The following is a 10928-nucleotide window of genomic DNA, read 5'->3' as shown; positions in this document are numbered from 1 at the left end:
CTGGAGTGGAGGAGCTGAGGGAAAATGGGAGCCGTGCAGGCTTCGCTGAGGGCTCTGGTTCTACTCGAAGTGAGGCGACAGTGACGCCATTTGCTTTTCCTTGTAGGACTGTCTGCCGTGGGGGACACTGACAAGAGAAACTCACCTGGTAGGAAAAGCACTAGGTGGATATGACAAAGTGAGGCGACAGAGGGACAGGAAAGCTACTTAGATGGGGCTGGTCTGGGAGGGCTGTCTGGGGAGGTGACATTTCAGTGAGCCCTGAGGGTCATGGACTCAGCCCCGGGACGAGCCATGGGTCAAGTGGCCTAAGCAGAGGGATAGCAGGGACCAAGGCCTTGCAGTGTGGTCCCCCAGCCTCCTGTCTTGTCACCAAAACACCCGTTCACCATTCATTCGGCAAGTGTTTATCGAGTGACCACGAGTACCCAGCGTTGTTGTGGATGCCTCCTGTCACATGGTGGCCACCAGCCACATGTGGCAACTGAGCACTTTTTGGCTGGTCCAAATTGAGATGTGCTGTGAGTGTAAAACGCACCCCAGATTTCAAAGACTTAGTAGGAAAAGGGTGTAAAATATGCCATTGATAATTTTTTCTATTGGTGATTTGTCGGAAGGATATTTTGGATGTACTGAGTTAAATGATTATTTTCACCTTTTTTTCCTTTACTTTTTAAAATGTGATTTAGTAGAAAATGTAAAGTTGCCCTGTGGCTCCTGTTTGTTTGTATACTGAACACACTGGCTTAGATGCCAGGGAGATGGCAGCGCTGAAACAGCCGGGCCCCACCCTCTCGGAGCCCAGTCAGGGAGAGGCTCGCTAGACACGAGCAGAGCAACCAATGAACAGGAAACTCTCAGAGTGCTGAGTGCTCTGAAGTCAATAACACAGGACCGGGTGAGGGTAGAGAGCAGTTGAGGAAGTGGAGGGGCTCGTTTAGAGTGGTGACGCAGGGCCTTGCTGGGCAATGAAGAGGAGACTGCCCTTTGGAGGTCTGGGGGAAGAGTATTCCAGCCAGAGGGAACAGCAAGTGCAAAGGCCCTGAGGTCGGACCTACCTTCCAAGACAAGGCGGCGCTTGTGGCTGGGATGACGGGAGTGAGGGGGACAGCCATATGAGCTGATGGTGGGGAGGATGTTGGGGGCCAGATCACACAGGACCTGCAAACCATGGTGAGGTCTTTGGATTTTAGCTTAAGGTACTGTGGAACTACGGGAGGGTTTTGAGCAGAGGAGGGACAGGGGCAGGTGTGAATGTTAGGAATATCCCTGTGGGGTTGTATGGGGCTGGCTGGAGGGAATGAGACCAGGGAGGATGAGCCAAGCTGGGGAAGATGAGGCAGGGACGTGGAATGGAGAGGAGGGAAGACAGATTCAGGAGGAGGAGGGTCTGGGCTTGGTGGCTGACCTGTGTGGGAGCTGGGTGGGAGGGAGCAGGCAAGGATGACCTCCAGGTTTCAGGCTTCTGGCAACATGGGAAGACCAGGGACCCTGGGTGACTGGGTCCACACTGGTCCTAGACAGTCACCAGGGATGCGCTTCCAGTGACTGCCACCAGAGGGCAGAAAAGTGCTTCCTCCCAACCTTCTCCAGGGAGGGACCCGGAGGAGGACTTATCCTGGGAGATGAGATCTGGGTACCTGGGCCCAGGGTCAAGCACCTGAGTCTACTCCACGACCAGAGTCCCTGCCCCAATTTTGGAGTGGCAGAGGGCGTACTGTCTGTTGATCCAGATGCCAGTGCTTCCCAGGGGAGACAGTCTGCATGCTCAGACAGGTGGCCACGGCCAGTTGACGCTGTCGGGCCCGGAGTGAATGTGGCCAAGCTGCCTTGTTTGGAAGAGACTGAGGCTGGGGGCCCAAGGACCTGGGACTGAGATCACTGAGGCAAGTGGTCAGCAGCCTGGGGCTGGGGGTGGCAGCAGGAGGTTGAGATTCAGTCCAGAGGCCTAATCTGGGGGTGACTGACTTAGGTCCCTAATTCTGATGTTGAGTTATTGAGATGCCGAGACCAGAAGCTTCCATGGGCGTGGTCAGGAGGGGCCCATTCCCCACCCATCCCTTCCTGAATGACCCGGGGGTGAGAGGTTTGGATCGGGGTAACAGAAACTGGAGGACTCGGTGTCTCATCGAGGGGACAAAGGTCTGGTTGTCTACTCTGGCGACAGATCCTGGAGGTCCAGTTAGCTTTTTGGGAGTGACAGATGGGGGTCAGGTTGTCAATTTCGTGATTAAAGAGCTTGTGGGTCCGGGTTTGGGGTGACAGGGACAAGGGATCCAATTGTCCAGTGTGGAATGACAGCCAAGGAGTGCCTGCACCTCATTCTCGGTGTCAGATTAGACATCAGGTCATCTCGTTTGGGGTGGCAGGGTCCAGTTTCTGGTTTGGGTTAACAGAAATTGGGGATCTGTTATCAACTTTGAGGTGACAGAGACTGGTGGTCATTATCTAGCTTGAGGTGACAGAGAAGGGGATTCCTGAGGCCTGGGTGTTTGGAGCAATAGCAGTCGAGGGCCTGGTGGACTCCACTGGGGTGTCCGAGACTTGTAGTCTGATTATGTCGTTTGGGGTGCTGAAGACACAAAGCCAGCTGTCAGCTCGGGGTTATAGAGATATGGGACTAGTTATCTAGTTTGGGGTGACGACACCAGGGTTCAGGGCTTTGGTTTGGGGTGACACACATTGGGTGGCCACTTGGCTAGTTGAGGTGGGAGACACTACAGGTCTGGTTGCCTAAGTGGGTGACAGACTGACTGGGGTCCTACTGTTGGGCTTGGAAGGCAGAGACTAGGGATGCGGTTGTCATGATTTCAGAGGACTATGGGGTTTCTTTGTCTAGTGTGGAGTGCCAGAGCCTGGGGGTCCAGATGTCTTATTTGGGACATAAGAAGTGGGGTTCAGGGGCTGGCCTGGTGGCATAGTGGTTAAGATCACACACTCCGCTTCAGCAGCCTGGGTCCGTGGGTTTAGATCCCAGGCACGGACCTACACACCACTCATCAAGCCATGCTGTGGTGGGTCCCACACATAAAATAGAGGAAGACTGGCACGGATGTTAGTTCAGGGCCAATCTTCCTCACAAAAAATGAAAGAAAAAGAAGTGGGGTTCATTTGTCTATATTGTGGTGACAGAGACTGGAGTTTTTGGGATTCAGGACCTGGCTTGGGGTGACAGAGACTAGGAAGTTGAGTTTGGGGTGAGTAGGAGGTTAGTTGTCTAGTTTGTGACAACAGAGATTAGGGATCAGTTGTCCGGTTTGGGGTGAAATGCCTGGGGATCCAGGGTCTAGTTTAGGGTGACGCAGAATGGGCATTTTCTTGTCTGGTTGGTAGGAGAGGGACCAGGGCTCTGGTCGTCCAGTTTCGGACGACAGACTGGAGTCTGGTTGGCAAGATGGTTAAATGGACTGAGGGTCCAGGCCCCTGGTTTGAGGTGACATGTTATGCATCTTGCTGCTCAATGTGGGGTGACAGTCTTGTTAGGGGTGACAGTGTCTGGGGATCAGCTGTCTAGTACTGTGGGACAGAAACTGGGTTCCAGGGTGTATTTGGGGTGACAGAGGCTGAGGGTTTGGTTGTATCCTTTCATGGGGAAGAAACTGGGGTCTGAGGGACCATTCGGGTTGACAGACTGGAGGTCTGGCTGCTTAGTTTTGTGGGACAGAGGTTAGTGTCCCTGGGTATATTTGTGGTGACAGACTAAGGTCTGGTTGTCTAAAGTTGAGTGACAAACTGGGGGTACCAAGGAGTATTTGGGGCAAAGAGATTGGAAGCTTGGCTGTCTAGTTTTATAGGACAGAGACTGGGGTCCCAGGATGTACTTGGGGTGACAGACTGGGGGTCTGGTTGTCTAGTTTTGGGGGACAGAGACTGAGTGGAGTCCCAGGGTTCATTTGGATTTCAGAGCGGGGAGGCCTGGTTGTCTGGTTGGCTAGGAGAGTGACTGGGATCTCAGAGCGTACTTGGGGTGGCAGAGATTGGGGTCTGGTTCTAATTTTGTGTGACAGAGACTGAGGTCCCAGTGAGCACTTGGGGTGACAAAGACCAGGATATGGTTGTCTAGTTTTGTGAGACAGAGACTGGCATCCCCAGACGTTTTGGGGGTGACAGGTTGGTTAAGCCTGGAGATTTGGTTTATAGTCTGGGTGGGGGATTGGGTGCTCACCTTGCAAACGCATGGAGCCAGTTTGAGTTCTCGTTGTCTAGTTTGACGTGGCAGACTTTCATCCACTGTCATGTTTGGGGTGACAGAAACTGTTGGTCTTGTCTTCTAGTTTGGGGTGACAATGACTGGACTTTTGTCCGGTTTGGGTTGACAGTGATTGGGTTCAGTTGTCCATTTGGAGGAGACAGACTGAGATCAGTTATCAGTTTGGGGTGATGAGACCAGATGTCAAGGGCCCTGCTTTGCGGTGACGTAGGTGGGGGGATACAGTCTCTCGGTTCCAGGTGCAGAGACCGCCTGTCCCTGGGTCTGGGGCCAATTTGTGTGAATGTGGTTCAGTTTAGGGTGATGGAAACCGTGAAGCTAGTCATCTAGCTTGGATGATGGAGGTGGGGTTCTCATGATCTATTTGGGGAGGATGGGATGGGGTAGCAGAGATTGGGGGTGCTGGTGAATAGTCTGAAGGAATTGAGATGAGGGGTCAGCTTGTCTCCTGTGAATGACAGGGACTAGGGGCACCTCTGAGGGACTGGAGTTCTGGTAGTCTACTTTGGGGTGACAGACTTGGAGCTCAGGTGTGTAGTTTGGGGAGACACAAACTGGGGATCCAGTGGCCCAATTTGAGATGACACACAGCATTGTGGAGACTGGTTATGTTTTCATACTGAGGGTCTGGTACTGTTTGGGGTGATGTGACTGGAGTGTGGGAGCCTCGTTTCATGTGACAGAGATTAGGGTCCAGGGCCTAGTTTGGGGCACTAGGCCAGGAATATGACTGTGGGGGCTGGCCCCGTGGCCGAGTGGTTAAGTTCGCGCGCTCCGCTGCAGGCGGCCCAGTGTTTCGTTGGTTCGAGTCCTGTGCACGGACATGGCACCGCTCATCAAGCCACGCTGAGGCGGCATCCCACATGCCACAACTAGAAGGACCCACAACGAAGAATATACAACTGTGTACTGGGGGGCTTTGGGGAGAAAAAGGGAAAAAAATAAAAATCTTAAAAAAAAAAAAAGGAATATGACTGTGTAGCGTGTGGCAACACGGGAGCCACCTGTCTAGCTTGGGGCCCAGAGACTGAGGGTGTGGCTGTGCAGTTGGAGATGGAGAGACTGAGAATCGCCTTTTTTGGTTTGAAGTGGCAGGAACCGTCATCCCAGTCCTCTAGTTTGGGGTGCAGAGCTTGGGGGCCCAGTGCCTGCCAAACGTGGCTGAGTGTGAGAGCGCTGACATCTGAGTGTTCCTGGGGTGACTGCGGCAGCGGTGTCCTGCGCCCAGGTGTGGGGGCCCTGGATAAACGTGGACGTCTGAGGAAGTTCGGCCAGGGGTATGGAGTCCTGTGTCGGGGTTACTGAAGCTGGAAGTCTGGGAAGACTGTGGGAACTGGAGAGGCAGGAGGCCAGGACCCCAGGGCCCAGAATCCGCTTGAGGGGTGCTTGATTGGGTTTGGGGACATCTGTGACATGAAGGGCTGATGGCTTTCAAGGCTGGGGCATCCGCACATGTGAGTGTGGAGGTGATAGACACTGGGGAGGCTTGAGAATGGAGCCAAATGCTGGGCTGGGGGGTGTCTAAGGCTGGGGCACAACAAGCTTGGGGGCTTTCTGGCCTAGGGGGGCTCAGCTGCCTTTATAGGACACAACAGGGTCCCAAGGGCCCAAGATCTAGTTCAGGGCAAATGATTATGGTGGTCGAGATGCATTGTTGCAGGTGATGAAAACTGGGGACCTGACCTCTACTTTGGGGAGATGGATGCTGTATTTCAGATACTGAATTTGGGGTGACTTGAGTCCCTCTTGTCAAGTTCTAGGGGAGCCCATGTTCCTGATTTGGGGCGCCTAAAGCCAGGCTCCAGATCTGCAGTAGTGCGGGGTCTTCGCAGGGGTGAGAGAGGGGCCGCTGAGGCTCACGTTAGTGATGGCAGTGTGGGCACCTGGATGTCTGCATTCGGGGGACCCCCTGCGGAGCTTCACCCATCAAGTTTGGGGCAAGTGAGTCTGCAGACTCAGCTGTCCAGCTGAGAGGGACTGGTTTGGGGTTTGGGGTTTGGTATTGGCCGCGTTTGGCAGCCCACATGTTCATTTGGGGCTGACTGAAGTTGGGGCGCACGTGCCTAGTATGCGGATCACTGAGCCTGGTGTCGCACACCTTGGTTTTGGGGTGTGTACCCCTGGAAGGCCAGATGCCGAGCTTGTGGGAAGCTAGCTGTGGCGTTCAGACGCCTATTTTGAGAGTGACTCGCTGCGGCTTTACTGACTGTGGGGCCCTGAAGGTTAGTTTAGGGATGAGACTGTGGTCTGCATTCTAATTTGGGACTAAGGCTGGGGCCCTAAATGCCAATTAGGGTGACTTGCCCTGGTGTCAGACAGAAGTTCTGAGGCGGGGGGCCTAGAGCCCTGGTTTGGGGGTGGCTGAGGCAAGCCACTCAGATGTCTAGTTTAGGGGGCCCTGATACAGGCTGTCGGGGTGCTGAGGTTGGGATGACCAACTGGAAGTCCGAATGCCAGTTTGCTGTGACAGCTGGGACCCAGATGTTGGGTTTGGCAGTGACCCCGTAGGTCACCTGTGGTTGACTGGGTCATCAGATGCCTCCCTGGGGCAGTTGTCATTCTTGGGTATCAGAAGCCTAGTTTCGGGGGCCATTTAAAAATGGGGGACTAGCTGCCTAGTTTAGGGGCTCCTAATTAAGAGTTCCTAATACTTACATACAAGTTGGGGCTCACTGAGCTTCAAGGCCTAGTTGCTAGGGTTTGAGGTGACTGTCACTGGGGTTCCTTGGGCCTGGTTCAGGGGTGATGGAGGTTGGGGTGTTGTTGCCTAGTATGTGGGTGTCTGAGGCTAACCACCCAGGTACCTAGTTAGGGGTGACTGACATGGAGGTTCAGACCTTAGGGAGCCCAGAGGCCTGGATTAGGGGTGGCTTAATGTGGGGTCTTGATACATGGTTAGGGGTGGACTAACCTCAGGGCCCAAAGCTGAATTTAGGGTTCAACAATTAGAGGGGTTCTAATGCTTGCTTTATTTTAGGGGTGCCGAGAAGGGGCCCAGCTGCCTCATTTTGAGGTGTCTCAATGTCAGGCGTCTGTTGAGGCTGTGGCAATGAAGAGGTTGGAGGCTACCGCCTGTGGGGGATCCCAAGGCTGATTTCAGTGACACTGGCTGTGAATCCACATACACGCTTGAGCCTCGGGACAAAGCAACAAATTTGGGGGCGACTGGGTCCCTGAGGCCACAACGGTGGATAACTGGGCTGAGACCCAGAAGCCAGGTCTGGGGAATAGAGGCTAGTTTGGGGCGCCTGACTGTGGGGGTCTGCATCCCCAGTTTTGGGGGTCACTGAGTCTAGAGTTACAGAGGCTTGGTTTGGGAGCTGTATTAGTTTCTTGTGGCTGGCAACAAACCCAGTGGCTTAAAGCAGCGGAGATTTGTTCCCTCGGATTTCTGGAGGCCAGAAGTCCAAAATCAAGGTGTCGGCAGGGCCACGCTCCTTCCCAAGGCTCTAGGGGAGGAAGCTTTCCTGCCTCTTCCAGTTCCTGGGGGCTGCTGGTTCCTTGGCTGGGGGTGGCCCCAGCACTCCTGCCTCTGTCTTCACGGGCCGCCGCCTCTTCTCTGTCTGGGTCTCCCCTTCTGTTTCTTATAAGGACACTTATCACTGGATTTAGGGCCCACCCAGGTAATCCAGGATGATCTCATCTTGAGATCCTTCACTTAGTTGCATCTGCAAAGACTCTTTTCCCAGTTAAGGTCACATTAGCAGGTTCTGGGGTCAGAACACGCACATATCTTTTTGGGGGCTATCATCAACCCACTACAGAGGTGTTTGAAGCAGGCACCCTAAATTCTGAGTTTGAATCTCTCTGATTATAGGGTTCCCAGGGTTTGGTTTAGGATGACTGATACTGAGGGTCAGCTCCAGATGCCTGATTTGGGGGTTCTTGACTTGATTTGCCTACTTTGGGGGTTAACAGCCTATGAAGTCCTAGTGGTTAGTGTAGGGGCAACTGACGTGTAGTTTGGGGAGCACTAAGTGTCAGTATCAGAGAGTTCTATCTTTGGGAGGGGGTCTGACATTGGGAGGCTAGCTGCCTAGTTTGTGGGTTAACTTACTGAAGAATTCCTAACTCTTATGAAAGAGGGTAACAGCGGGGGAAGCTCAGATGTGTATTTTTTTTTTTTTTTTTTTTGAGGAAGATTAGCCCTGAGTTAACATCCACGTCCATCTTCCTCTACTTTATATGTGGGACGCCTACCACAGCATGGCTTGCCGAGCGGTGCCATGTCCACACCCGGGATCCGAACTGGTGAACCCCAGGCTACCAAAGCAGAACGTGTGCACTTAACTGCTGTGCCACCGGGCCGGCCCCTCAAATGAGTATTTTAAGGGCAGCTGATGCTGGGGTCCCAGATGCAAGTTGGGGAGCATCTGGAACCCCAGATGATTGTTCAAATGGCTGGTTGTTCAAATGCCTAGGTCAGGGTCACCCATGATCAGGTCCTGATGCCAGGTGGGTGGTGACGATAGAGACCTAGATGACTAATGTCAGGGTGACTTGCGTGGGAGTTCCTGATCTTGGTTTAGTGGAAACTGAGTTTGGGGAGCCAGATGGCTAGTTTAGGGGAGTCTTAGGCCGGGCAGGGCCCAGATCCCAAGTTTGGATTGAGTCTGGGGATCAAGATAGGGGTTGCTCAGTTTAGGGATGACTGAGTTTCAGTCCCATTTCCTAGTTTGGGTTGAGAATGGGGGTCACATGCCGAGTGAGGTGACAGCAGCTGGGGGGTCCATTTGTCTAGATCGTGGGTGATTTATCTTGGGGTCCTGATGTTTGTTCAGGGTTCAGTGAGGAAGGTCTAGTTTAGATGTGCCAACTTTGGGGCCCCTGATGCCTAATTTTGGGGTGATGGAGTCTGGGGGGAATAAATGCCTATTTTAAGGGTGACTCGTGGAGTTACCGGTGCTTATTTTGGGGTGATGGGCTAAGGCTAAGGCCCATCTCCCTTATCTTAGTGTCTAGGGCTAGAGGTTTGGGGGTGAATGGGCCTGGGCTGGGGGTACAGTCCTCAGCATTTCTGAGTCTGGGCTATTATTCATGAGGCTGGGGTGACCCAGCTCAAGTCTAATCCTAGGGGTCTCCAGTCTGCTTGGGGTTTCTGGGGGGGGGTCACATGCTTGGTTTGTGGGTCTAGATGCCTCCTTTGGAGGAATGGGAGACCGGGGCCCAGAAGTGCTGCAAACCTAGTCCTGGGGTCTGGAGGTTCCAGCCCCAGCGCTGTCCCCCAGCCTGGGCCCCTCCTTTGGGTCTTCAAGGGGAGAGTCCATTTCGGAGGTGATTGATCTGGGGGTCACACGCCTAAAATACGTGGTTCTGGCGGGGACTGAGGGGGCCCAGTGGGGCGGGAGTGGGGCGCTGAGCGCAGAGCCGGGCTGCGCCCCGGGCTGGCTGCGGCGGGGGTTCCCGCGGGAAGCAGAGCGCGGCGGGGCAGCGGGCGGCGGGAGGGCGAGCGCCGGAGTGACAGGAGAGGAAGAAAAATGGGCCGAGAAATCAGAGTGGACGCGCGGGGGGCGCGAGTCCGGGAGCGGGCGGCAGCGGCGGCGACGGGCGGGGGCCGCGGCTGTGCCTCGAGGGACGCCGCCAGCGCGCCTGCCCGGCCCCCGCCCCGGAGCCAGCGAGCCGCCCCTCTCCCCAATTCCAGTCCTGCACCCACCCCCACCCCGCCCCCGCGTTCCAGCGCCCACCCTGCGCACTCCAGGTCCCCTCTCGAGTTCCAGATGCCCCCTCCCGAGTCCTTTCTTCCCCAGGGAGTTCTGTTTACTTTCTCCACGGTCTCCCCCCTCCCCACGGCGTTCTTCGTCCCCTCCGCCTGCTTTCGATTTCAGTCGCCCGCGTTCTAAACTCTGCCTCTGCCGCCTAACCCCCTTCGCTCCACATCCTAGGCCCCCTCCTCCGTTGCTAGCTCAGTCCCTGCATCTCAACTGCCTCTTTCTTCAATCCGGCACCAGCCCCCCCCACGACTTTTACCCCCCCCATCCCTTCCGAGAGTTTGGGCGGAAATGGGGCGCGCGGCTGCGGCGGCGGCGGCGGCGGCGGCGGGGGAGGGGCGGGGCGGGGGCGGGGGCGGGGGCGGCGGCCAATGGAGCGGGAAGCAGGACAAATGAGGCCCGGCCCGCGCGGCCGACAGGCCCCTCCATCTTCCCATTAGCGCCTAATGGCCCCCCCGCCGCCGCCTGATGAAGATTTATCGGCCCCGGAGCCCCCGCCCCCTCCGCCCCCGGCCTCCCCCGCCCGGCCTCCCCGCCCCGCCACCCGGACACCTGATGAAGCCGTCAGCGGGCGGGCGGGGCGACCCCCGCCGGGCCTCTCGGGGACCGACGAGGCAGCAGACAGAGACGCTGAGACGAGGAAGTTCGGGGACGGAGACAGGGACCCTGGGAGGGAGTTGAGGGAAGGGTCTGACCAGCCCTAGGGGCCCCCAACAGTGACTCCGTCCTTAGTTCTGTGCCCAAGAGCCTGAGATAGGAGCGGGAGTAGGGGGGCTCTGACCAAAGCTGAATGAGTCAGGGCCATCAGGGTCCTGAGGGGCAAGATAAAGCTGGGGGGCCGGAAACCTGAGAGAGAAGCGGACTCAGGACCAAACTCTGAATCTGAGGGAGGAGGGGGCTGGAGACTGGACTCCTGGGTCTGAGGGAGGAGGGGCTGGAGACTGGACTCCTGGGTCTGAGGGAGGAGGGGCTGGGGGCCTGGACCCCTGGGTCTGAGGGAGGAGGGGCTG

The 10928-nt window shown here is 55.8% G+C and overlaps 1 protein-coding gene across 1 annotated transcript in view; it reads right to left on the bottom strand.

Annotated features, from left to right (window-relative positions):
• The window catches only part of LOC124251347 (carcinoembryonic antigen-related cell adhesion molecule 1-like), a 1036279-nt gene that overhangs the window by 757197 nt on the left and 268154 nt on the right, over nt 1-10928 (bottom strand). The gene's annotated exons all lie outside the window — the stretch shown is intronic.

Source organism: Equus quagga, chromosome 13 (genome assembly GCF_021613505.1).
Source record: "Equus quagga isolate Etosha38 chromosome 13, UCLA_HA_Equagga_1.0, whole genome shotgun sequence".
NCBI lineage: Eukaryota > Metazoa > Chordata > Mammalia > Perissodactyla > Equidae > Equus > Equus quagga.
The sequence above is the reverse complement of the archived record's forward strand: the minus strand, read 5'-3'. Positions and strand labels throughout refer to the sequence as shown.